Genomic DNA, 26,466 nt, shown 5'->3' on the forward strand with positions numbered 1-26,466 from the left:
AGATGTGTGAATCGGGCTTCCAACTAGGCGATAATTTAGTGCACATAACGGCACAACAGTGGTTTATGTACTTGGTCAATATTGATTGGGCCATGAAATATTTAATCAGTTCAAGCTCACTTGGTACGACTGCAGCTTAAAATTTTTAACAATGGAATTAAAAACTGATAAATCAATTAAGGATGGCAGTAAAAAAACACGATTAACGCAATCAAATTGCTGTCTTTCTGATCTTTTTATTATCACAGAATCAGAAAGAATTCACTATAATCAGATGTGATGAATCCATCCCCCCTGGGAATGTTGTTTTTCATCATGGCTCATATTTTTACTTGCAAAATATTTTTAAGATGTTATATAGTGGGGGTGTTAACTAGATAGAATACCAAGCCGCTCATAATGGGTGCACCCAGCAAGATAATTATTGACACTAAAACACACCCACACACACAAGCAAACACACAACCAAACAACACACACACACACACATACAAGTGATGTTAAAGAAATAAATTGTAGCATTCGCGTAAATGTGTATAGCACTCCATGGCTTCAAACCACTGACACAAGCGTATGTGCCACATTAACAACACACAAACAAAAATATATATTATGATAACCCTGCATCCGTTTGAGTAGTCATTTCTGCGCATTTCATAGTTACAGGTATATTGTCCCAAAACTTGCCAATAGTGCATTGAAATATTATGCACTTATGACTCAAAACCTTGCTGAGAACACGTAGGATGGCTGATTGATCGGTGTGGCACGTGATGGATTGGGGAGCGTAAGTCTCTGCGCACTCATGAGGAAAGATCTGTGGAGGTTTTTTTGTCAGATGTTGTGGGAGCTAGTTGTTTGTTTTAGCTGCTGAGTTGACATTGAGGATGACATGGTTACTTCACAAAGAGCTCGCGAATGGGAACCACACCACGGACCCCGCCGAGACATGTGTTGATGGCGCAGTAAACTCCCCAAAAACACCACCGTAAAGAAAGTCGTTAATGAACAGACTTTCCACTCAAGATCCTCCCTGTTCGAACACGATGAATGGATGTACTGATAGAACTACACTTGGAGTGAACGGAAGAGCAGACAATGAAAACAGTTGGGCTCTCATCCAAAAGAACGTAGACATTAGAGCAGGGGAGTACTGTGTCGCATGACCTGGTGGCCCGGTGGTGCAAGTGAAAGCCGGATCTAATATGAGTCACAAAAAATGAACTGAACAGTGTGGGAAGAATGGAGTTCTTCTTCGTTCCGACACATGAGGATAAGGGACTCCTGCCACAATGCATGTTTAGTGAAATGTACTGAATGGAGACGATATAAGTGTCCACTCTGTATCTTAAGGCACACTTGAAAGGGGAAATTTGTCATTGGCATTTTTTAATAACACTGAAAGCCCTTAGAGCCTCCATGTTGATCTGACATAAGCAGGGGTGCTCCGATTGATAGGCTCCCGGTCATGGAAGGACATGCAGCGGAACTGTCTGAGTATCTGTCCAGTGCAGGTGAAAATAATTATAAGGCTGACAAGGTGAGGTAACATTAAATATTTCTTCAATAAATACACTTATAAAGTAATTTGAAACTTTCTGTAAGACCTATTTTAACAAACAGGAGTGAGTGAATCACAGCACGCTCTCTATTTCTCTTTTCTCAACCCCATGCGCAAATGGCCTTACAAATCAAATCGTGTCTGCAACTATGTAAGCGAGCTGCAGGAGGCACAGTTGGACACAGGAAATTCTTGCACTGGCACAATCTTAAGCAGTGTTGCAGCATCACTAAAATTATAAATTACATTTGCTATTTAATTCTTGGCAGTGTTAACCCCCCCAGTTCAGCGCTCGCGCGCTCTCCTGGAGCCCGTACGCTCATGCACACTCGAATGCTATAACACACATATAATGCCAGTATTCACATTACTCCGTTTGCACGTGATGTATGCAGTGCAATTTTTTCCACGCTCATGTTAACGTTTCTTAACAAACGTCCCACTGCACACAATTGTGGTCCGCAGTGCGTTCCCGGAGCAGTGCATCTGCGGCAGTGCAGAACTCGTTTCCGCCACCAAGTCTATTTTTGCTGCGCTGCAAGCGCTGAATTAAAGTAACAGCAACATTGTTTCTGGTAATATGAACATGGATTGCCACGAGAAATGTAACAGATTATACGCATAACTAAACATCTAGAAAATCTACTGGTTTCACAGTCAAAACATAGGCTATGGGCTTTTGGCTAGGTTAGGTACAAGGTTAAGGAAATCAAAATAATGGATAAATCAGTTGCAGACACAATCAGTGCTGCTTCTGTACGCTCACGTTACCACACATGGACTGCATACGCACTGCAAAGGAGTATGTGTGAACCAGGGGTAAAAGGCCGCCTCACATACAGCTCATGAAATATCAGGGCTTGTGCTATGTTTAAGATATGTTTTTTTAAGATTTTGATTGTCAATCAAAAATAGTGAATGATCAATATTATGTAAGATAAATATATATTATATAATAGATATAAATTATAATACCAGTATTAATTTTCACCATCAAATAAACACACCAGACAGCTGCACAAACACTATACACAAATTTGCAAATTGATGCATAAACACGATCTTTCAAATTATGAGATTAGTTTTCATCATTGCTTTCATGCATAGGCAGAGGGTGAACCAAACTCCAGGGTGAAGGCTAAACGCAGACAAATCTATTAAATACAAACATCATAAACCTGTCTTTTTAGTCAACGAACCACACATGGGTGTCATGTAAAAATATGTTTAATGGGATTAAATTTGTATTTAATGTGATTAACATTTAATTAAAACATTTAGAAATTGATAACAGTCCTTCCCACGGGTATTCAAACAGAAATTACATTATCACTAACTTTGATCTATTGCACTCACACAAAAAAAAAAAAGCTGTCTACACTGCGAAATGAATCCCTTACTTACATTGTATGTACATCTGCGCTTTGTTGTTTATAATGAGAGAATTCACAGAATTCTGTGAACGCGCGCACATTTAATCCAAATCTGATGAGTTTCAGTTTCAGGACTCATCTGAACGCCTCTGTTTGGCTAATGCATTCCAAGCTCACACAGAATCATGTGGGATTGGTTATAATGCGCCAACACTGTAAAAGCGCCTAAAAAAATGAACACTTTATAAATTTACACTTTGTTAGCAAACAGGACATAATAGATTTCATTGTTTGTGCAGGGGAATTTTTGTCCAATTTAGTGGTAATTTAGCTTAGAGAGCCTATTGTGTCTGCAAGTTACTTAAATTATCTTCTTGTTTATTTCAAACGCAGTATAAAATCATTACATTGCATATTTGGGGGGAAAAACCAGCACTCTTGGGTGATATTGACCCTAAAACTATATGGATATAAGAGAAGAAAAAAATCATATGGTGGAGGGGAATTTTACCCTACATATCTTGCTATTCACGCAGCAAAACGTGCAGTCTCACAATGCGCCCTACAGTAGTCTAACCTAAGTGTTTGTGGCATTTTTTTTTTTTTTTTTTTGCTAAAGTGATGGACATATTCTATTATATTAGATTGCACATTCTTGAAATTAAGAACTACTTAGACTGGTGATACTCTCTACTTTTTCATACAGTTGAAATCACTACCTTTCTGGTGCTTACCGGATTACACCTTCTCATTATCTTGTGAGCACCCTCACAATAGATTTCGACATGAAGCACCCCTCAGTGATTGGTGTGGAAACCGGGCGTGGTACAAAAAGATTGCATAAAATCTTATCCCCCTTGTTCCTATTTCTCACATCCAATGAAAGAAAGAAATACATCAATGAGAAAAACCACCTGTCAAAACATTTCATGTTGCTATTAATTATGTTTTTGTAAAATTTACACGTAAATAAAATAAGATGAATAATAATAAAAAAATAATAATAAAGTTTTCCAAGGCTGGAATTTGAGCCAGAGAACAACAGGGTTCAAACTGCTTTAGTAGGGTATTTGCACACTTTTTATATATTAAAATATTTTAATATGAAATCAATCAATCGATAAATGCTGTTAGTTTTTAGCTTTCATGGTTATCATTGAATCCTGAAAAAAAGTATCAATGGTTTCACACAATATCAAGTCGTTTTCACACTATTTTGACATGGAAGACTGCGAGGTATTGGCTGCTTGCTATCACAAGTACCTTAATTACATTTTTTAAATATATTAAAATAGGGAAAACAGTTATTTAAAATTGTAATATTTCACAATATTAATGTGTTTTACTATGATTTTTATCAAATAAATGCAGCCCTGGTTGAGCATAAGTGGGATGACTCTAAAAGTGCTGTGCTTTTTTATTTGGTTAAAACATGTATGGTGGAAAACAGCTAATAATAATATGTGACATTCTGTAGTTTTGTCTCATATTTATTGATTTATCATATTTCAGATGTCGTTGACCTACACAGCAAACAAAGTAATTTTGTCATTACGTTCCCAATACTTATGGAGGCCACTGTATGTATGATAATATATATATATAGATATATCTATATATATATATATATATATATATATAGATATATATATACACACACACACACATAATCGTGATTAAAAATTTAATCGTTGCCCAGCACTGGATATATATATATATATTATTAAAAATTATACACTGCTCACATTTGAAGGACATCATCCAAAGTTGTCTCTAAACCTAAAACCAAGATGTGCTGTCTTAGGACAAAATTTGATGAGCTTTTTTGATCCACTTCAAATGTTGACTACTGTATAACTCAAAACCTTAGCTATAATCTTGCTCCTCTAAACAATTTATTGCTATTAAGGACTAGATTCATGGAAAAACACCTCAAACAACTTCCAATTCTCATTCAAACAAGCTTGGTGTTTTCCGCTTTTGAAAAGCCAGAAACAAATAAAGTCGCTACTGTCAAACCCAAAGACCATGTTATTTTTGTTATCTTATTAGGAAAAATGTGTGTTGCGGTTACACTGCTGCATTCTGAGAGAGACAAACAGTTATCTCTATGAGCTTTACTGTTCAGCCAAAGAGCCGCATTAGAGCGGGCAGCCCGGCACAGGTGTAGCACTGACTCACCTGTGCCCCAAAAACCTTCCCAAGCATCTCCTCTTTCCATGGCACAAGTGGCAGTGATGAGTCCTGATGGGAATGATAGCCTTACTGAGCCAGTGTATGGGCTCGAAGTCATTTGTTTTGAGGAGCTAGAGCTGACAGAGCCCCAGCTTTTCCCCACCAGCTCCCAGTGAAACTGACTATAAATCACCTTATCACTTTCACCCCGACAGTTTTTCAGACTTCCAACATTTTACTGAATATGAGGACTTGGAGCGTGTTGACAGGGCCGGGCATTTTAAGCCGCCTTCCTTGTAAGGGGAGGGGGGAATAAACCCAGGGCACACATTCTATGGATTAAGTTGCTGTTATTTCGACAGTAATATCACCAGCTCCACAGCAACTGTGAAATATCAATATAATAAATAAAAATTCATGCTACAAGGCAAACATCTTAAAAGTTTTAGGAATTTGTTCTGGGAAGGTTTAGAGAATAATTGTGTCCAGTGTGGACTATCACACACTAATGGCTGGGTCTGACGGGAAACCAATACTAATTTTTAAACATTTTATCATTCTTATGCTCTCACTTTTTGAGTCTCTTATGCTTAATAAGGCTGCATTTGTTTAATCAAAAATAAAAGTAAAAACCATAATATTGTGAAATATTATTACAATTTTAAACAAATGGTTTCTATTTCAGTACACTTCAAAATGTAATTTATTCCTGTGCTGGCAAAACTGAATTTTTAGCAGCCATTACCCAGTATTCAGAGTCACATGATCCTGCAAGAACAATTCTGATGTTGATTTGCTGGTCAAGAAACATTTATTTTAGTGAAAACCCATTAAACATTTTTTTCAGTATTCTTTTATTAATAGAAAGTTCAAAAGAAAATTATATGTATATATATATATACATACATATATATAAACAAACAAAAAAAACTTCAATTTTCAACTTCAAAAAAATCACAATAATATACTTTATATTTAAATAACATAAATTTAAGTTCAGGTTTTGAGAAACATTTTTGAAATTGCTTTGTTTTAAGATTAGAACTAATCACTAATATTTTTTAGCTTTATTCCTAAAATTTTCTAGCAGTAGGCTTCATGTTTCTTAAAAACAGACAATATGAACGCAGGTAGCTCATACAACAGAGCTTACTAAACTCGATATAAAAGCAGCAAGGAAAGTGTGCAATCTACCCTCAGGGATGAGGCAGTGGGGATGGGAGGCATCTTTGAGATTGCAAAGCGAGGTGCAATAGGCAACTCCCGTCTTTTGCCAGACTGTCTGTGGTTGCTTATAAACTAGTGGACTGGATGGAGGCTGCGGTGCTATTACATTGGCCACCTCCTCAAAATCTCTGCTGTCACTTTTACTCAGCACCACTATCCTCAATAATGGCTCCCAAATCCCATTCCAAACATGCACATGTGGGGTTGGAGATAGAGAGGGGGTTTGTGACAGACAATAACTTCTTGAATATTCACATTTAGATTTATAAAAATATGTGAATAAACAGGTAATGCTTGCACATATATATTGGGCCAACTACCTCAAATGTCAGTCATTTTTGGAAATTATATAAAGCAATTTTCCCACTGCACTTCATCTATTCCATAACACCACACTATCATTCAAAAGTTTGATGCAATATTGCATTGATATTTTTAAATGGTTTTGAAATTAGTATCTTATGCTCACAGAGAATGCATTTATTTGATAAAAAAATACTAGTACTAAAAATACTCTTACAATTTTAATATATTTTTAAAATGTATTTCTGTGATAAGAAAGCTGAATTTTGACAAACTACAACAGTTAGTGTCACATAATCCTTTAAGAATCAAGAAATCAAGAAACTCAAACTTTTTTTTGCATTATTTGATGAATAGATGTTCAAAATACTGTAATAGCATTTATTTGAAATTGAAATCTTTTGTAACAGTATAAATAAAAGTAAAAGATTAAAATAAAAGTAAAAGTAAAAAAAAAAAAAAAAACGCACTTTAAAAATCTAAACTCTAAAATAAAAAAATGAAAAAAAAAAATAGGGCTGCACGATAAGTCATGATAAATCGCAATGATATCAAAATCGATATTAGGCAAAAGCTTTGATTGTTATGCACATCTGTCAGTGAAGCACGGTTCTGTGATCAGTAGTAAATCTCCATATGAAGGCCAGAGGGCGCTCTCATGCTTTCATTGATTCAACATGACTAATTAAAAACAGGACTACGACAATATATGATTTATCTGAGTTCTTATAATAACTATTATTATAAATTTCATTATATTAAAAAAAATAATAATGCAATACTAATTAACATAGCCTTTATCACTGCTTAGAATACTATGAAATATGTTTCGTGCCTTATTCTGTGTAAGAAGCCACATCATCTCACAGAAGGATTTATTTCAAAACACTCAAACTGACGTTATGACGTGAGTTTGGAGTAAAAACATGTTATTAAATGTGGTATTTTCATGTGCTTTCAAATGGAGCAGAATTTACTACATAGAGCCGTAGTTCACTGACAAGCTATGCAAACAACTTTCATTATCACAACACAATTTCATAATATCGCCTGTGTTTGTTTTGTGTAGCTTGTCAGTGAACTAAGGCTCTGTGTAGTAAATGCTGCTTCATCTTAAAGCACATGATGGAGATTTACTACTGATTACAGAACCAGCGTTACTGACAAGATGCACATAACAATCGCATGCTATTTATCATGCAGCCCTTAAAGAGCAGGTCATATGGGTTTTTGAAAAATATCTCTTTTGCAGTTTATAACATAGCTATCCTTAAATGAAAACAGTCTTCAAAGTTGTTAATCAAAAAAGAGCATGATAAATAAAGATATTGTCTCTCAAAAGTGAGAGTCGGTTCTGAATCGCCGCAACGAGTTGTTATATTTCAAATCTTTTGCCTGTTTCCGGTATACACATTGGGTAACACATTTGCCCACGAAATACAAACACTCTGACCTGCCCACAAACAATTCCGCTTTTAGTGTGTTTACATCATGTTAAGAAGACGCCGTGTTCAAGGAAACCACAGAAATACAATTCGAACCTTTTGTTGTGTGCATGTCATTTTACCAAGGACTGCTTCTCTAATCTTGGCTTTTATCTTCGTTGGCTTCTAATCTTCTTTCTTAATTTGGACTAACAAGCCTTTCTGAACGACAACCTGTAAGTAAGATTGATACGTTATGTGTACATTTTGTATGTAGTGCTCAAAATATCAAGTTTTTGAGCTAATATGTGATGTATAACCTAGTGCAGCTTTAGGTTTGAAGGTAAAGCACGATATTACTGTCTTACTGAAGTAGTTTTCGATAATTCGCTGTGAACCTAAGAATTTGTTGATTAATGTAGACTGACGTTGTTCTAATTACTTTGTTTAATAATAAAGAATGTAGTGTAGCGCACAAACTTTATAATCATAGTAAAATTGCAGTTATAGGGTTAATGCGGGAGAGATGAGTGAGTGTTAGGCTCGATTACTATTGGGTGCTCCTGGGATACAGCTGTTCTGCGTTCTGATTAAAAGTTAAGACAGAGCGTCTTTTGTCTGTTGTTCTTCAAACATTACAGTAGACATATTTTGGTTTATGAACTGTATTGTTTCATCAGTTCCACCATTATTGTTTTAAGTGTTCACAGTTTAGCAGCTGAACTTTAGCTGTGGGCACAACTGGCTTGCATAAGTGTTTTTGTGTTTTATGTTATTGAATAAAAATGGATTGGAGCACTATATTACTGTTTTATGAAAAGGTGTTTTGTCAATGGTAGCGCTGGCTAACTGTCTCAAGGACTCCTCTCTGTGAAAAATCACAGCAGGCTTGGCCAGCTGACCAATCAGAGCAGAATAGGCTTATGGAAGGGAGGGGTTTGCCTGGAACAAATCGTTTTCGAAATCATTGGCAAATGACTCTAATATAAAATGTATATTCTGAGAAAATTACAATGTTTTCTGACCTTAGATGCATTTAAACCTGTTGTAGGGGACTCCAACACAATATTAGGATGCTTTAAAATACCATGACCTGCTCTTAAAAAAAAAAAAAAAAAAAAAACTTCTTTGGCCACACAAATTGCACTCCTCACAGGAAAACACAACTGATTCTAATCTGATTCTAGAGTCTTCTGATTCTACCATTAGCATGAGAAACATGCTAATTAGCATGTTGCTAAACTAACAATCGGCCTGTAAAGACACAAAGCAGAACACAAACACTATATCATGCAGAAAAATATATAGCACACATTATCAGGTAAACAGTGTTTTTAAATTAGATTTAATTTATTTATCATTAGTTTTTTTTTATTATTTATTATAATTTCAGCTGCCATCTTGGATTTTTTATGCCCCACAGAGCTAATAAAAAGACATTCTGGGATTGCATTAAAATGCATTGCCCTAGAATTTTTAGGCAGCACAATTAGTTTAGGTAACTTTTGGAACAGTTTTCATGTCGTGCTCTATGATGTCTTAAAATGCTGTCACTGTAGGCAACTCACTAGGTTTTGCGACAGATCTAACATGTCTATTCCTGCACCTTTACGTCCTACTGATATAAGTAACTTGAATTATATGAGTCCTGTGTGACCTAAAAAAATGAGAGACTGGGAACTGTCTCTTGTATTTATCTTCATTTGTTTCTGTGTGATCTAAATCTAATTGCCTCTGCGGGTCTCAGCGGATTCTCCCCTGGTTAAACACATTACATGCACATTAATAAATCATGAGCTGCACTGTCACAAGGAAATAAATTATGCTAAATAATATCCTATAACTTCTCTAACTAATTAAAGCCGTGTTGATGACTTAGGGAGCAGATTCTGTGAGGCAGATCCACGAACTCCATTTGTTTGCCTCTTCAAGTTCTCTCTATTCAGAAAGAGACCGTAAAGACATCAAGGAGACCGAAGTGACTTTCTTCTCCAGCTGACAATGACTGACAAGATCCCTTGTGGGATGTGAAGCTGTGCGAATTCTCCAGTTAAAAAACGAAGAGGCAATGAAGACTCACGGAGAGGCTCTCAAGAGGGTTGTGGAGGCTCTCAATTTTTCCCACAAAGCTGTAGCTGTGACAGGCTGCCAGCCCCTCTGATGGCGAGCTTCAGAAGCACACATCAGGACTGCCAATCCAGCGGACCAACAGCACCGAAGCTGCACCACATCAACCGGGCTTCACTTTATGGGTGGCATTTCGAGGCTTGTTCTGTGAACGCGAGCACTGAAACGAATCTGATCACTATAAATAGTTTTAAGGGGATAGTTTACCCAAAAATGAAAATTCTTTACCTTCGAAAGATCACAAAAATATATATATATATATTTTGAAGAACTTAAATTTGTCCGTTCGACGGAAGTCAAGAGGGTTCAATGTTGTTTTTTTTAATTGAAATAAATCTGAAATAAATATTACATGAAAATCTTTAACTAAACAAAAAAAAAAAAAGAAAAATGTTTCCTAAATGAAAAAAAACAAGATATAATTACATATAAATAAATAAAAAACTAAACAACAAAAGCAAACATATCAAAATCATTAAACAAAAATTAAAATAAAAACCAAAAATATAAAAATGAAAGAATTCAAAAACATAAATAATACTAAAATTATATTAAATACACTAAATTCTAACAAATTTGGAATGACACAAGAATGAATAAATAATGAAAGAATTAAACATTTTTGGTGAGGCATGAAAGCTAAGTAGAAATATTTAAAATAACAAAGAACAAAATTGACTAAAACCTGAATTAAAAAAATAAATAAAAAATAAAAAAATAAAACGATTCAAAATATTAGTAAATACTATAATATAAATAATACTAAAATAAAACTAAAATTAAATATACTAAATTCTAACCTTTGGAATGACACAAGTGTGAGTTAATGATGACAGGAGTTTAATTTTTAGGTGAAGTATCCCTTTAAATGAAGCAACAAGTTAATGTCCACAAAACAGTAGAAAGATGAGGGAAATTTCAGTGTTCGCTTTGCAACATCTCTTTTGGAATCTATTGTAATGGGAGTCTCCCATGAGAGTCAGTATTTGCTATATTTTTAATCATTCACTTTCAGAGGTTCTATCTATTTTCTATTCTATTCTATTCTATTCTATTCTATTCTATTCTATTCTATTCTATTCTCTCATTCTCTCAACAGACAATGGACTTGCGATATGGTCATTGGATTTAATAAACAATATCCCACAAAGTATTCCATCAGAATTCTTTTGATAAATCCTCACTCACATTTCTCTCACTGTCTATTTTTGTTTTTAAAATGAAGCCTTTCCCCCCTTTTCTTTACCTTCCTTTTTCTAATCCCTATTAACATTCTTTACCGTGGGAATGTTTTCTAAACTAGGACTCAAGATGCAGATACCATGCACAAGGTGATGCTCTCATACTCTCATCATCAAAAAGTCCAAAAATGAAATCAAAAAAGAAACTGAGGCATACAACAAGGAATCCAACCTAATATAATCCTCTTTGCTATCCTGATCTTGTAAGCCATGGCTTCGCTAATATAAAAACCGTAATGTGTGACACATCAGAACCTAATGGTGTGAGAGGTTATATGTGGTGTTAGATGGTGTAGGAGATCTGTCTGACATGTTTTGATAGGTGGATTGGGAGGTACAAATGGATTTTTTGTGAATTTTTCATTATGTCTTATGTGATGTTTTATTTGATTGCACGTTAATGACGTATCAACCACAAGACCAGATTGACTGCCAAACATTTCTAGGTGATTTAAAGATTAAAGGATCAATCTCCATTACAGATCTGAGCCCGAGGAAAGGAGTGCAGACATTTGCCTCTGCGTTTTTTTATCAGTGATACACTACATCACTTCTGTCCACCTTATAGAACCTCAGCCCACTTGCCCTGCAATGCTTCACAAATCTTATGACCAATGATGTAATCAAATACACAAAGCCATTTAAGAGTACACATATGCTTTGTATACTGACTAGGGCAGTGATAATCTTTGGCCTGCTGTCACATGACCAGTGGCCTGAAAGCCCTGGATGGACACTAAACTGAAATCAGAATGAAAGTTGGAGTCTCGTCTGTTGATGTGGAATTGGGATAAAAATGTAATACATATAAAGTGCTCCATGGATCTAGTAATCAAGTTTCATGGCTGGTTTGCCACTTAATTGGGTACAGTATTTGACATTTTAATTACATATTTGCTCGCTATTTCTACACACATGAGCAGAAGATGGACTATTTAATAAATTATTAGCTGAAATGAAAGAAGCAAAGATGGGAAGATAGAGGGGAGAGAAAAATATCTTATATGCAAGAACTAGATGTTTGCAGTTTGGGGGAAGGGGAAAAAGTGAGTGGTGTTTTCCTGTGTAAAACTCACAGCTAAGATAGTGGCTGGGCACCAACTAGGGGTGTAACGATTCACTCGTTTTCTCGATGCATTGATTACAAACCCTGACGATGCATATGCATCGATCTTGAAACATGGATTTTTGAATCGTGAATCATCGATTTCTATAGTTATTCAATGCTTTCAAAAATATATACACATTAAATTACTACAAGCACGAATTAGTGGAGACCTTGAACAGTTTTGTTCGGGCCTCACATCTCTCCTTCACGCTCTGCACTATTTACCGCCTGTCACAGGATTGCGCTCGCGAACTATTCGTCTCACTGACACATTTTTTGAGCAGCCGATGTGTGATCTCTCCTTAGTAGCCTACTCGTGGCCAGTACTGCTAAAGTAAAGTAGTTTTATTTTTCTGTATTTTGTTGTTTCTTTTTTTCTGTTGTTTCTTTTGCTCAAATAGCGTTATAAAAAGCCTATTTTTGGGCTAGAGCAGCCAGTGCGCATGCGCAGTCCTAAGCACACGTCTCAGAATGCTGACTGTTTCTATAGCAACCGAGACATCTAACGACAGCTGCAGTGATGTGCCGACTTTACCGATTAGCAATTGGCACTTTCATTCAGAAGGCGGGGCTTCCTGCGATTGAGAGGCCATATTGAGTGTTGCATTTTTCCCCATTCATTCAAGTGACACGTCTTGGGTATTCTATAGTCTTTGGTAGTCACTAGGGTTTTCTCAGTGGTTGTCATTGCGTTGTAACATCTGGTTGCTTAGGTGTTCAGAGTGGCTGTTAATCCATTGCTATGTTGTTGCTAGAGAGTTCTGATTGGTTGTCATTGCGTTGCTATGCGGGTGCTGGGGTGTTCTGATTGGTTGTCATTGTGTTTGCTATGCAGTTGCTGGGGTGTTCTGTATGGTTGTTATTATTTTTTCTATTCAGTTGCTGGGGTGTTCTGAGTGGTTGTTATTGTGTTTCTATGTGGTTGCTGGGGTGTTGTGAATGGTTGTTATTGCATTGCCACATATGTGGTTGCTAAGGTGTTCTGAGTGGTTGCCACTGCGCTGCTGATGTTCTGAATGGTTTCTATTGTGTATCTATGATATGGTTTGGGTGTTTTTAGAGGTTTTCATTGCGCTGCTACATATGTGGTTGCTAAGATCTTCTAAAACATATATACATATATATATATATATATATGGGGGCAGTCTGCAGATTTGAGTTGACAGATTTCATAGAAAATCACATAGTGAATGATGGTCACAGACTCCGATTTTTTTAGCTTCAGACTTTGATTCCATCCAGTCTGAGAATATTAAAGATGTTTGATATTTTCAGATGATTTTGGAACACACATTGTTCACACATTTCTGCATGAGTTTGTTGAGATCGGAACGAACGACTTTAAAGTCTGGTAATGTGTGATCCTCAGTCATTTAGTGTCTGATGTCTAGTGTTTTAAAATCTGTTAATTTAAAAAAGTCGTGTAGTGTATTCCAGCCTTAAGTTGTTGTGAGTTGCTATACGGTTGCAAAGTTACAACACTATTTTGCCCTTAAAAACAGCTAGACGGATGCAACAGAATGGAAGAGAATGTAGGGGTCTCAAGATTAATTTCTTATAGTTGATGCCATCTTAAAAATGCAAGCAATAAACAGCACGAGATGGCCAAAGATGTCAATCTGAATGTGTATGAGAGGATTTTACAATGAAAAATCATAGCACATATGCAAGCACCTAAAATGTTAAAACTAGAAGAATATAGTACATAGGAAAAAAATAATAATAATAAAATCTAGATGAACTAATCAGTCTCACTATTTGATTAGTCACATGTTGGAAGACTAGGCAAACCAAGAAGACAGGCTCTAATAGCTTTTAAAACTCTCCGTCTGAGCACTGCTTCCAGCTCTAAATAGGATTTTAGGACCCAGCTGTGACACTAAAACACTGACAAAAGAACCAATAAATGCTTTTTCCTGACCTTACTAGTAATGCAAGTTGATGATCTGCAACATATTTTTATTAAAACGCCACTCTTTTTAAAAGCTTGGACATAAACAGAAAACACTTACTGTATAGCCAAGCTAAGGGATTACACTGCAAAAGAAGTATGAAATCAGATGTTACCTTTGAAAGGTCACCCACTTCCAAATAGAAACAGATGATGAAGACGTTCCAGGCGACCCACAGCACCAACCAGACTGCATACTGTGAAAGAGACAGGAAGAGGGTGTTTGAAAGACCCATTTTAACCTTAGACCCCCCAACAACCAACTAACCCAAATACACATTTGCATATGTGTGATTAATTGGCCCGTAAAAGCGTAAGTAGGAGATTTTCTCTGTAATAATTCTACGATGTTGTTTCCTTTAAAACACTCAGCCTCCACAAATCTGGAATCTGCCAAAGAAGCGGTGCAGGCAGACGATGCATTTCGCAAAACAGAAGCAGGAACCCTGTGTGGGAGTTTGTGAGGGTGGCTCGCTCCCTGGTTCATGAACTAACGCTTATCGAAATAGCGAGATGTGATTATAAAACAATGAAACAGATTCCCCAGCAAAATCGCAGCCGACACGGGGGGTGTCTTTAAAAATAAAGCAAATTTGGTTAAATAAACACAGGTCTCATCCTGTTTCGGATCATGAGGGAATGCAGTAAACCAACATTACGTTAAATGAATTTGTTCAAAGACGAGGGTATTCGCTCATGAGCATTCGCAGCTGGTAGCATGTTTTTACTGATTAAAATGTGAGAGGTATGCCACGTGAGAACTCCGAGGTCTGTCAGGCAGGCAGTGATCTTTAGATAAAATAACACTTATTTGATCCAATTCAAAGTGAGACAGGTGATTGCAAATGAAATACTGAGCAAGGGGAAATGCAAAATCAATTTGAATTACCTGATGGGACTTGAGCAGAAAAACACGGCCTTTAGCGCTTGAAAATGAGCTGTTGCCGACATGAATTTTGAGTAGCTTCCCAAAAGTGGCTCTAATAGATCGATCAATATGGACTTAGCTTTGATAAAATGAACATGTGCAAAGACAGTACAACCTTCCTTTACAAATGTACCAGCTTGATGTTAGTTTAGTGCACCAAGCAGATTTGAACTTTTTAAATATTTTTATTAATTTCCTTAATTTGAACTGTGGTACAGTAAATACCACAGAAAACGGAATTAAAGAAAATGGAATTAAAACAAGCTTAAATTCAAATAAATAAATAGATAAAACTTTAGCTGCAAAATCAGTTTGTCAACCTTTTTGTCAACCTTTGAATATTGGCTTAATAAAACCTTTTGAAAAATGTTTTTAAAGCTTTCAAGTGCGAAGGTGTTTAGCAAGACATACAGATATTCAATAGACAGACAATTTAGTAAACTTCTTTTCCTGTCAATCGAATTCAACCTTCCTGTGGTGCATGACCAATTTGACTGAAATCGCAACTCATGAAGTTTCTTCTTCTCTCTACCAGTGTTGGGAAAGCTGCAAATCATAAGCAAAGCAAAGCAAAATGTAGCTAGCAAAGCTACTGATCCAACTTCCTCCAATTAATTAGCTAAGGTAAACTGAAAGCTATCATTTAGGGAAGATGACTAGCTAGCTACAAGCTACATGGTGAAAGTAGCTTCTTACATTTAAGCTACTTCATAGTTTTAATAAATATCGAATATTATAAATAATCATATGTAATTTGATCTAATACACATTTGTTCATTTGCTAATTGGTAATCGGTAATCAGTTGGTTTCTATACAACCAACAAATGGTCACCCAACTTGATTTCTAATATACTGTCAGGGAAAATGTAATGAAGAGACTGTCAATGCTACCCAGCAACTCCAGTCAATAAAACAGCTTTACTAATGAAACGTTAAATTACCTATAAACTAATGACACTACCACCTCGATACTGAGAAGGGTAGTTAATAAGCTTAGCTATGTGATAGCAATGTTCCTGCTCAATCTTAAGTGCAAACAAGCTGGTTGTGTTCGGTTTAGTTGATCTTCCAGCCTGGTCATAGCTGGTTGGCAGGCTGGTTTTAGAGGAGTTTTTAATATCTTCTTTAACTGGGAGACCAGCTAACCAACCAGCTAAAACCAGCTGAACACCCACTTGACCAGCTAAAACCAGCATAGACATTAAATGATTGCTGTGGTAATTGATATGATCTCCAACAAAGTTGAGCATCATTGCAGCAATTTATTAAGGCTGACCTTGTATGAGAGGGTTTACCCTCTTGATGAACGGTGTCAGTTGCAACATAGCTGTTCTTTATTCATGGATTTGCAGTTCTATATGCAGAAACCGGTGAGCTCAGGGCTAGGGCCAAAGATCAACACATCACTCTTGTCTTCCAACTATAGCATGGTTGAAGTATCTCCTGCCTTCCACACACTGCTGTATAAGAATGAGCCTCCTCCACATGTTAGAGCAGAAGGGGGGGATTAGACGGAGTGATTGACTTCAATTAAGTCTCATAATCCTGCTTGACATCTCTAACACGCATTCCGAGTTGATCCAGCGAGAGGAGGTTGTGAACGCTTCTTCAGAGAGGGCTGTTTTGGCCTAACCTTTCCCCCAAGAACTCACGCTAGCAAAACGGAGCGCACCAGACCGTTGAGATTCGGAATTTTGCCATCTTGAAATCTGACATGTTGTCAGGACATTAGATACAGAAGATGTGGGCATGTAGTGGAACCTCATTTGGCCCTTTGCCAGCCACTGGAACGTGCCAAGCTGAATTAGAATAAAAATTTATCTGGCCTGACAGCATCCCCAAAACGGATATAAGCAAGAGTAATGTTTGAATGTGAGCAATTTATTTCTGTAGGAGGCTCTCTCCATCTCTCTCTGGCCTGGCCACTGCTCATAGACTGAAAAATTGAGCATTGTTTATTCCAAAGGGATATATCCAGACACATAACACTAAAAAGGCAATCTGCTTCATCTCAGCTGGGTGACATGGCCCGAGTCACATTTGAGGCAATGACCCGGTCCGTCAGTACATTGATATCTCTCTGTTATGCTGACCAGGGTGTTAAATGTCTGTTGTGCTTGACTGTAGAAAAACACTGTCACAACAAGCGGTCGAATCTCATCCATGCTAAATGGCATCTGTTCTCCATTAATATCATATATGTGACCCTGGAGCACAAAACCAGTCAAAACCAGTAGAAATAGTCAAAAATACATTGTATGGGTCAAAGTTATCAATTTTTTCTTTTATGCCAAAAATCATTAGGGTATTAAGTAGAGATCATGTTCCATGAAAATATTTAGTAAATTTCCTACTGTAAATATATCAAACTTAATTTTTGATAAGTAATATGCATTGCTAAGGACTTAATTTGGACAATTTTAAAGGCAATTTTCTCAATATTAAAATTTTTTTTTGCACCCTCAGTTTCTAGATATTCAAATAGTTGTATCTCGGCCAAATATTGTCCTATATCGAATATTGTACAAACCATACATTAATGGAAAGATTGTTTATTCAGCTTTCGGATGATGTATAAATCTCAATTTCGAAAAATGGACACTTATGACTGGTTTTGTGTTCCAGGGTCACATACTGTATTAGGTATGACTTGGCAAGGCAAGGCAAGGCAAGGCAAGTTTATTTATATAGCACATTTCGTACTTGATTTGATTGATGGACTGGACACCAGTAGAAATCATGCATAAAACTGTCACTTGAAAAATTTGTTTCTGATGTATTTTGTACCTTAGTTAATTTGTTTAGTTAGAAATTAACACAGCAATGACTTGGATTGAAAGATTGGACCAAAAGTACTATAAGGAATAGAAAACCATTTCTATGAACAGAGAGAAAGCTGCAATAAACCCATTGAGCTTTGTTGATCCATCCTAAACATTCTGACCAATAAAGGAAGAGTTTACTCATATTCCCTGCTGAAAAATTAAAGGTGGGGGTAAGTGATTTCTGGTAGCCAATGTTGATATTTCAATTCATCAAAACAAACGCCCTACCCCAAAAGGGTGTTGCCCCTATTTTGATAGCTCCGCCCCACACATATATACACAACCCAGGCAAGGATTAGTTCTGTGAAACAAAGTGTGATGAGTGGGGCGGGGCCGAGAGTCATGGGAACAGAGCCAGGCCGGTGGAGTAATTAAAAATGAGTGACACCTGCACCAATCTCATCATGGGCCTTTTCGCTCCTTGAGTTTTCTCCAGCGCTGGAAAGCTGATCCCTTATTTACACGGGTCCTACTTCTTGCTTTATCGTAAGCCTTCTGTTGTTCCACAGATGTTTTTCCTCTTTTGTTTTTATCCGCCATCTCTATCTTTCTGTCATCGCTTGGGCCCTTACTGCTGATTAGCTACAAGTTTGTTTTGGTACTTGGCCCGACTCTGTTTTCTAAAGCGCTTTTGAAAAAATACATACCCCACCTTTAAATCTTAAAACCAGCAAAAAAACTTTTGACTTTTATTAAAAATTTGACTTTTATTAACAAATGTTGGTCTTTTTTAAATGTAGCAAACCCATATTGAGGAGAAAAATGCCCATTGTAACAATTTAGTCCATAGTCAATGAGTAAAACAATCACATCCAATCAGAACATATCTGATGTGTAAGTGCATATATGGGGCAGGATTTTAGACCAATTTAGACCAGATTCCACAGTGGGCAAGGATAGCCAATGCAACAAGACTGAAACCAAACAACTGTCAAAATGTCTCGTTGCTTATCATGGTAGCAAAAGGTTAGGACAAAAACTTACATTTGTTGCTTATTGTTATGTTGCAATGTACCTGGCTAAGATTCAAAGTGAGACACTTTTATGACACCATTTGTATAATAATAAAACAAAATGACAGCATAACCTGCAGGGGGGAAAGACAATATATGTCACAAACCTGAATATGAAATATGTGGAAACTCACCCCGGTCACATATCGCGGTCTGAACTGTACTGTCCCAAAGAGGCCTAGAATCACTGTGATGATATGGATGAAGTTTGTGAGGATCGGAGCCCACTGGTATCCAAGGAAATCAAATATCTGTCTCTCCAGAATGCTGATCTAGAAACCAAACACAGAGGAAAATATACTGATTTACAAAGCAAAGGCAAGGACAATAAATTGACATGTAAGCATTTATTCATTTATTTGCATAAAGGCATAAACAGATTTCCTTTTAAGCCAGCTTCAGGGGTTGCTGTTATGACAGCGCTCTGATGTCAGCTGGAAGGCAGGGAGAGACGACAGGCCGCGGGGCCACATGTGAAAGCACATTCTACATGCAGCCAGAGGAATACCCCTGTCACACAGGCAATTAATTAGGACCGAGACGTGCCGCTCTCCGGAGTCAACCCCCCACCCTTTCACATCAAAAACCAGAGACAACTTGGAAATTAAAGCTGGCAAGTCCAGCCTCGCAGCTCTGGGTGCTCCAATCTCAGCCACTGATTGGACATGACACTGATGTCCAATACCACAAGCTATGGCACTTCCAACAGCAGACCAGGACGGGATCACGGCTTCATCCCCAAAGGACCTACAAGCAGCCAGCCTCATAAAGCTAATGCTAATAGCACCCGTGTCACCAGCTGCATTCACTAGAAGCTCTGTTTAACAACCTCAGATGCTCAAGGTCTTTTCTGGGAAGGAAACCAAACAAAAATCACACCATTGAATTACTTGCTTTTCCTTGTTATGTAATGGGGGATAGTAAAGAGCAAAGAGTCACGATGAAGGTTGTTAGATAAAGCTATCGAGGTCACAATGACATTCGAGTTTTCAGTGGTTGCATTTTCAAACATCTACTCAAGTGAACATCAATAGAGGCTTCAGAGGGTTCAATAGCAGCATGGATATCAAATGACTTAGAGTCGCACCGAGATGCTGTTTTTAAGTGTTTCCTATTCAGTGCTGTTTTTGGCAGGCAGCAGGGCGACCCAGTCCAACCCACCCACTGGATCAAATACTTTTGATGAGAAAAAACATTAAATTAGCTATTTTTTTTTTTTTTTAATTATAACATTGATTAACTGAACAATTATTCTAATTATTTAAACAAATAAAAAATACAAAAATAATACATTATTTAAAAAAATATATTTTTAAAAATCCTAATGTGTATCTTAAACCAATGGATCTAAACCAGAAGATTGTGACCACAGGATCACAGGATGACTTAAAAATATTTATTTACATCCTTTAATAATAATAAAAACAAAATTGGTACATTAATGTTTTATTGATTAAGAATTATTCTAAATATAAAAATGCTAAATAATTCTATTGATTTTTCAGAAAATGTAATCACGCAGAATTAGAATCCTGAATATTCTGGAAACACAAAATAAATCATGGTTAATTAATTTATTAATTATATCAACACTCCCAGTTTCTGATAATAAAAAAGCCCGAAGAACAAGCAACACATAAATACAGCATAAATACTGGGAGGCCTTGCGAGTCAAACTTAAACTTAAATCATATGAGAAGTAATAATACTAATTTGAATATTAAAAACCTTGAACAAAACAGTTCTTGCAATGGGGACACATGGATAAAAAATAAAAAGTTTCCTGTGGTTCAGTTAATCAGAAGTTAATACAGTAACAATTCTGACAAAAGTGATTCATTCAGTGAACGGATTTGTCAGACGGTTTCAAACTCTGTCATTGTATCTTATCACATTCAGTTTAGATGGCAGTGTCAATCTCAGTCAAATGAAAACATAAATTTGCATGGCGTTGTAGGTTTAATGACAGTCCAGGAAAAACTGCTGTTTGTAACTGAGCAATAGTTCATGCTATAAATCTATCATCCGTGAACAAAGCTCAGGAGTCTATTAATCTGTGCATCCTGTTCAGTTTTTCCCAGTGATGACCAGGTTGTGACTCCAGCCGCCCATGATCTCCCCAAGGGACGTGTCTTCTGTTGTCTGGGTGTTTCCTTTGAGCTTCTACTAGCGTACATCTGGGTAGCGTGCCTGTCCCAAACACTTATGTCATCGATCATAATGAAAGGTATTACACTGGACAACACCAAGCCAACACCAGCGCACTTCACACAAGTCTCTAGATTAAGAATCCGCACAGCTTCTGTGGTGCAGATGAGATTAGTTTTTTGTGTCAGAATAAAAAATGGCTCCCTTTCCAAGTGGCCTCTACTTTTTTTTTACCACAGTAATGTTCTGCCTTTTTCCATTCAGCCTTCAATGGCACCAAATATATTCTCTGGTTTCCGTTTTGTTTTATGAATCATGGCACTGTGATTTCCCCCTGCTCTAGGTCTTGTTTTATTTTCACTGTCCTCCATATTTCTACTATGAAACACAGAAGGATGAAAAAAAGACAAATGCCTTACCATCTGTTTTCTTAAAGGAATATTTCACAAATGAAAAAATTCTGTATTTACTTCCTGTTGTTCCAAACATACAGACTTTCTGAAACGCAAAACCAAAACAAAAAAAATTTCTGAAACTTGAACTAATCATACCGGTTGCTCTATTTTATGCAATTACAAAGTGCATGGGAATTGAAGGTTTCAGTCTTCTGAAAAGGACACAAAATAAGTACCATAAAAAATATCACTTGTCAATAACGACTCATGTGCTATATTGTAAGTCCTCTGAAGTTTTCCCCATTATCCATGACAAAAAACAGCGTAAATATGAGCCAGGAGCATGATAGTGCCACTATGCTCAATCCTAATACCTCCCTTTATCAAAAGCTCTTCTTGTCAGATGAGGCATGCATTTCATTGTATTCTCAGAAAAAACTGCTCGCCCATAGTTTCGTGCACAAGCACATGGAAAAAAATCAAAACGATTGATTGACCCAACTCAGTCGAATCTTCCAGTGCTTTTGCCAAAGCCTTGTGAAAAACAACCAGCCACCCATTGACAATGCCACTAATCAAAAACCACACAGTGCCCATACGTTGAAGGAGGCCCATAATGCTAGCACAAAAATACAATCTGCCCTGGCCTGCGAAGAGGTGTGCCAAAATGCAAATATGGCTATTATGCTACTTTTATGTTGTTCAGTGAAAGATGGTTGGTGGACTTTCAAAAAAAACACTGAATGGCACTCAAATTCAACAGTTATCCTCCTTTTTCAGGCTTTGTGAGGCCACCTGCGGGCTTATTGGACAGAATTTCCAAAATTCCCATTAACAGGCACGGTCCCAATGGGGGAAAACAAAAAGCTATGGATAGGGTTTTATTTCTAGACACAGGAGGGTTGCCGGCTTTCTTGCTTGAGGTTGGTGGGGCACAAGCAGGAAGGAGATCAGAGGGGGCAGGGGCCAACCAGATCAGGCAGGCAGATTCATCCTTTAAAAGTAATGTGGCAGGGCTCCCCATTATAATTTAAAAAAACAGTTAATGAAATTAGCATTGTGGGTGGGCAGACTGTTGCTCGGTGGGGAACAGATTTTATCAAGGTATTTTTACAACAGAAAATCATAAGATTTTCCCCCCATTAAAATAATGATAGGAAAAAAAAACATTTCCCTTTTATATATTGCAATCAGAAGATCAAAAGACTTTGGCCGAGTTGGAAACGGCCTTTAAAAAAGAAACTTTGAAGGCCAGCATACACTGAAAAAAACCAACGGAGGTTTTTTTCATATGGGTTTTCAAGCAGAAAGCAAAACTTCAGTTACTTGTCAAATAAATCGAATGGCACGATTATTGTATCGTAGTAAAAAAAATCACACAACCTCATACTACAAGAGTAAAAAAAAATTCTGGGGGGGAAACAAGTTTCAAAAGCCCACGGCATAAAGCTGACAAGTTTTTTTTTTTTTTTTTTTTTTTTTTTTGGTTTTTTTTTTTTTGAAATGTCTTTTTTTGTTTTTTTTTTTTTTTTTTTTTTTTTTTGGTTCTTTGTTTTTTTTTTTTTTAACGGTCAAAAAAACAAGGGGTGAGGAGTTGGTAAAGATACTTTGAAAAAGACGTTTTTTTTTTTTTGTTGAAAAAGTTTTTATGGTTTTTAACACATGGGCTGTAAAAAAAAAGTAATATTATGAAAATTGATTCAATTTAAATAACTGCTTTCTATTTGAAATATATTTTCAAATGTTTCAATTTTATTTAAGTGGATGGAAAAAAATTGGAAATTTCTTAGCTGCCATTACTTTCCTGCCCCAAAGGCCCCCCTTTCGGAACATAATATTCAAGAAAAGCAAATATTATCCATATTTTGAACTCCAGGAAAAAAAATACATTTTTTCACATTGATTCTTTTGCAAAATACATTTAATCTCTTGCTGAATAAAACAATAATTAATTTCTTAAAAAATTAACAACCCCAAACAACTTTGAATAAACAAATATAATGGGAAACACAGTTGGACCCATACATCCACTCAAATTCTACCTTTAAATACAGCATGTTGCTACAACAATTACATTTATGTATTTGGTAACAACATTTGTTAACTTTAAGTTTGCTTCAAAAGTACTCCAAAAATACCAGCTGTTGGGACAATTGAACCAATGACCTTGGATGGCAACCAATGGTTTTGTCAGTTGAGCTTTGGAGAAAACACGGCTTAACGCTATTAAAAGTGGGTAAACAGCTAAAACAGTTGGATAAGGACAAAACAGTATAACATTGGCGGAAAAATTTTTTTTTAGTGCTATTATTTATATTACCACTACAATTATTTTATTGTACAGAATTGGCAAGTTTGCCATCATTTTATAGAAAAAGCGCATAAAGCCACAGGAGACAATAATGATCTAACATTTATACCACGGGTCGAGGAGGGGAATGTTGTCTTGATTTTTGGTTTACAACATACCTTAAAACCCTGGTGGTAAAAATTGAAAATTGAAGCAGTGAGGGGTGGTAAACGATAACAAAGCATCACTAAACACCGATTCCCGTAATGATATATCGAATCCAAAGGTTTTCAGCATAAAACCCCAAAAATTTTTTTTCCTGGTGTTTTAAAATTGATATTTCTTTCCCCCCCCCTTTTTATGGTTTGACCAAAAACCCCCATTGTTTAAAAAATGTTTCCATGTTTATTTTACTTGGAAGCAGACGCATCCCCCTTAAGCGATTAGCTTGCATATAGTGCCATGATTTCAGAAGCAGTCCGTGATTTAGACTTAAAGGGAGTTCCATTCTCCCTGTGACAAAGCAGCATTCCATTATCCCAAACCTTGTGCGTTTCGCTGCCTCTCTCATTCTCTCACGCTTCGCTTCTCCTCTTCTCTCCCTTTTCACCCCATTATATATTTGAATTTCGGTTGCAACAGGGACCCACGGCGGAGCAGCAAAAGCCCTTTAATCAGAAGAGGGACAAACAGCAAATCAAAAATCACAGGTAGGTTGAATAGAGAGCTTTTCACGGCAGGCATTCGAACGAAGCTGGCCCGAGTTATAGCGTTCCCCCCAATGGTTAGCGCCACAGGAGCATTAACTACAGGAATGAGACACCGGTCTACTGTTAGAAAGTCTCCCATGCGCACAGCAGGAGGGAAGGGAGCATCTTGGGCCTGCCCCCTCCCATTTTTGGGTTCCCCCCGGTTCCCAAAGTAATTTTTTCCCCCCCCCCCCAATTTTTTTTTTGAGCACAACTTTTTTTTTATCTTTGGGGCTTTTTTTGTCATTTTTTTTGCCCGCAGTGGGCTTTTAATGTTGCGCTTGCCAGAGATGGAGACTTGCAAAAATTACCAGGCAGAATTGAAGGTTTAATTCAAACCTATGAACCACAATTCAGGGGTTTGAAGGCAGACTAAAAAGACTGGGGTTTTTGAGGTTTGGGGAGGACCTTTAACAAAGTAAGTGTTGAAAAGGCAAATGTGGGTACGAACAAAATAAAAAAAGTATTGCATTTGCAAACATGGCAAAATGTTGTTTGAGTGTGTGGTGCACTAGACAAACAAAAATCCCCTTTCAACAAAATGTGTCTGCTTCTGCTCAAAAAAACAATTATGCAACCATCCAGCCAGGACAATGCATGGGGACACCTGTTTTCAACGAAAAGCGAAGGGAAAAACAAAAATGAATGGGGGGAAGGACGAAAAAAGTAATATAAAACCTTATTTCACAATAAATGCAGAAAAAGGGTAAAAAATGTTGGAAAGACGGTAAAGAAAGGAAGGAAAGAACAGGGAAGGGATCATCAGCTGCAGTTGCTTCATGGAGGAGAGTGGAGAAAAGTGAAATAGGTGATGTGTAGGTTTTTAGAGCTGCGTGTCTCTACTACTAGGCTACGGGGGACAGGAAAGCCATCAGTTGAGGTTGGAGTAAATCATTATGAACTTCTTTTGGTCATCTCTTTAGCTGAGGGGGGCACAGCCTGCAGAGGGGTACCTGCAGGCCAAGCACAAGGGATGGGAATGGAACAAAGTTCATTGGCTCAGGATGAAAAGGTCAGTAAAGTTATGTTTACTTGAATGACTTTAAAGGGGTATGTACCTGATTGTGTTGTATTCAGAAAAAAACCAGCTACAAACATACATATTAAAATGAAAACAAGGTCTATCTATCATTGATATATTATCTATCTATCTAGCTATCTATATATCTATTCTATCTATCGACATTGAAAAATATTGGCAGCTTGACATTCAACAAACATAGATATTTGTAAAATATTGTTAAAAAGATTTCAAAAAAACATCCAGTTTAAACAACTAAAGGGCAAAACACATTTCTGCCTTTTTTGGACTTGTACACAACTAATTGTACATAGTCCATCTTTCAAAGACGAAATAAAAAGGAAAACTCACTAAATTTCCGTTTGGGGTCTTTCATTTGTTAGCGAAGGGAAATTGGTGCAAAAGGCGCGCAGGCCAGTGCCCAACAGAAGGCCTCCAAAAACCAATTGGCATATGAAGGCAACCATTGACTGGCATTCAGTAAGAGGTATTGAAAAAAATTGCATGGGTATTTAATTCTACAGAAGCTGTTTCTGGAATGTGGTCATTTTACCAGAACCTCGCCTTCAACCACAAAAATGTGGAAATTCCATTGGCTGGATTGAC

General features: G+C 36.9%; 1 pseudogene; it reads right to left on the reverse strand.

The window, feature by feature from the left end:
* Positions 1-26,466, reverse strand: part of LOC122144779 — a 110,709-nt pseudogene that overhangs the window by 43,284 nt on the left and 40,959 nt on the right.

This window comes from Cyprinus carpio, unplaced genomic scaffold (assembly GCF_018340385.1).
Source record: "Cyprinus carpio isolate SPL01 unplaced genomic scaffold, ASM1834038v1 S000006759, whole genome shotgun sequence".
In the NCBI taxonomy this organism is placed as follows: domain Eukaryota; kingdom Metazoa; phylum Chordata; class Actinopteri; order Cypriniformes; family Cyprinidae; genus Cyprinus; species Cyprinus carpio.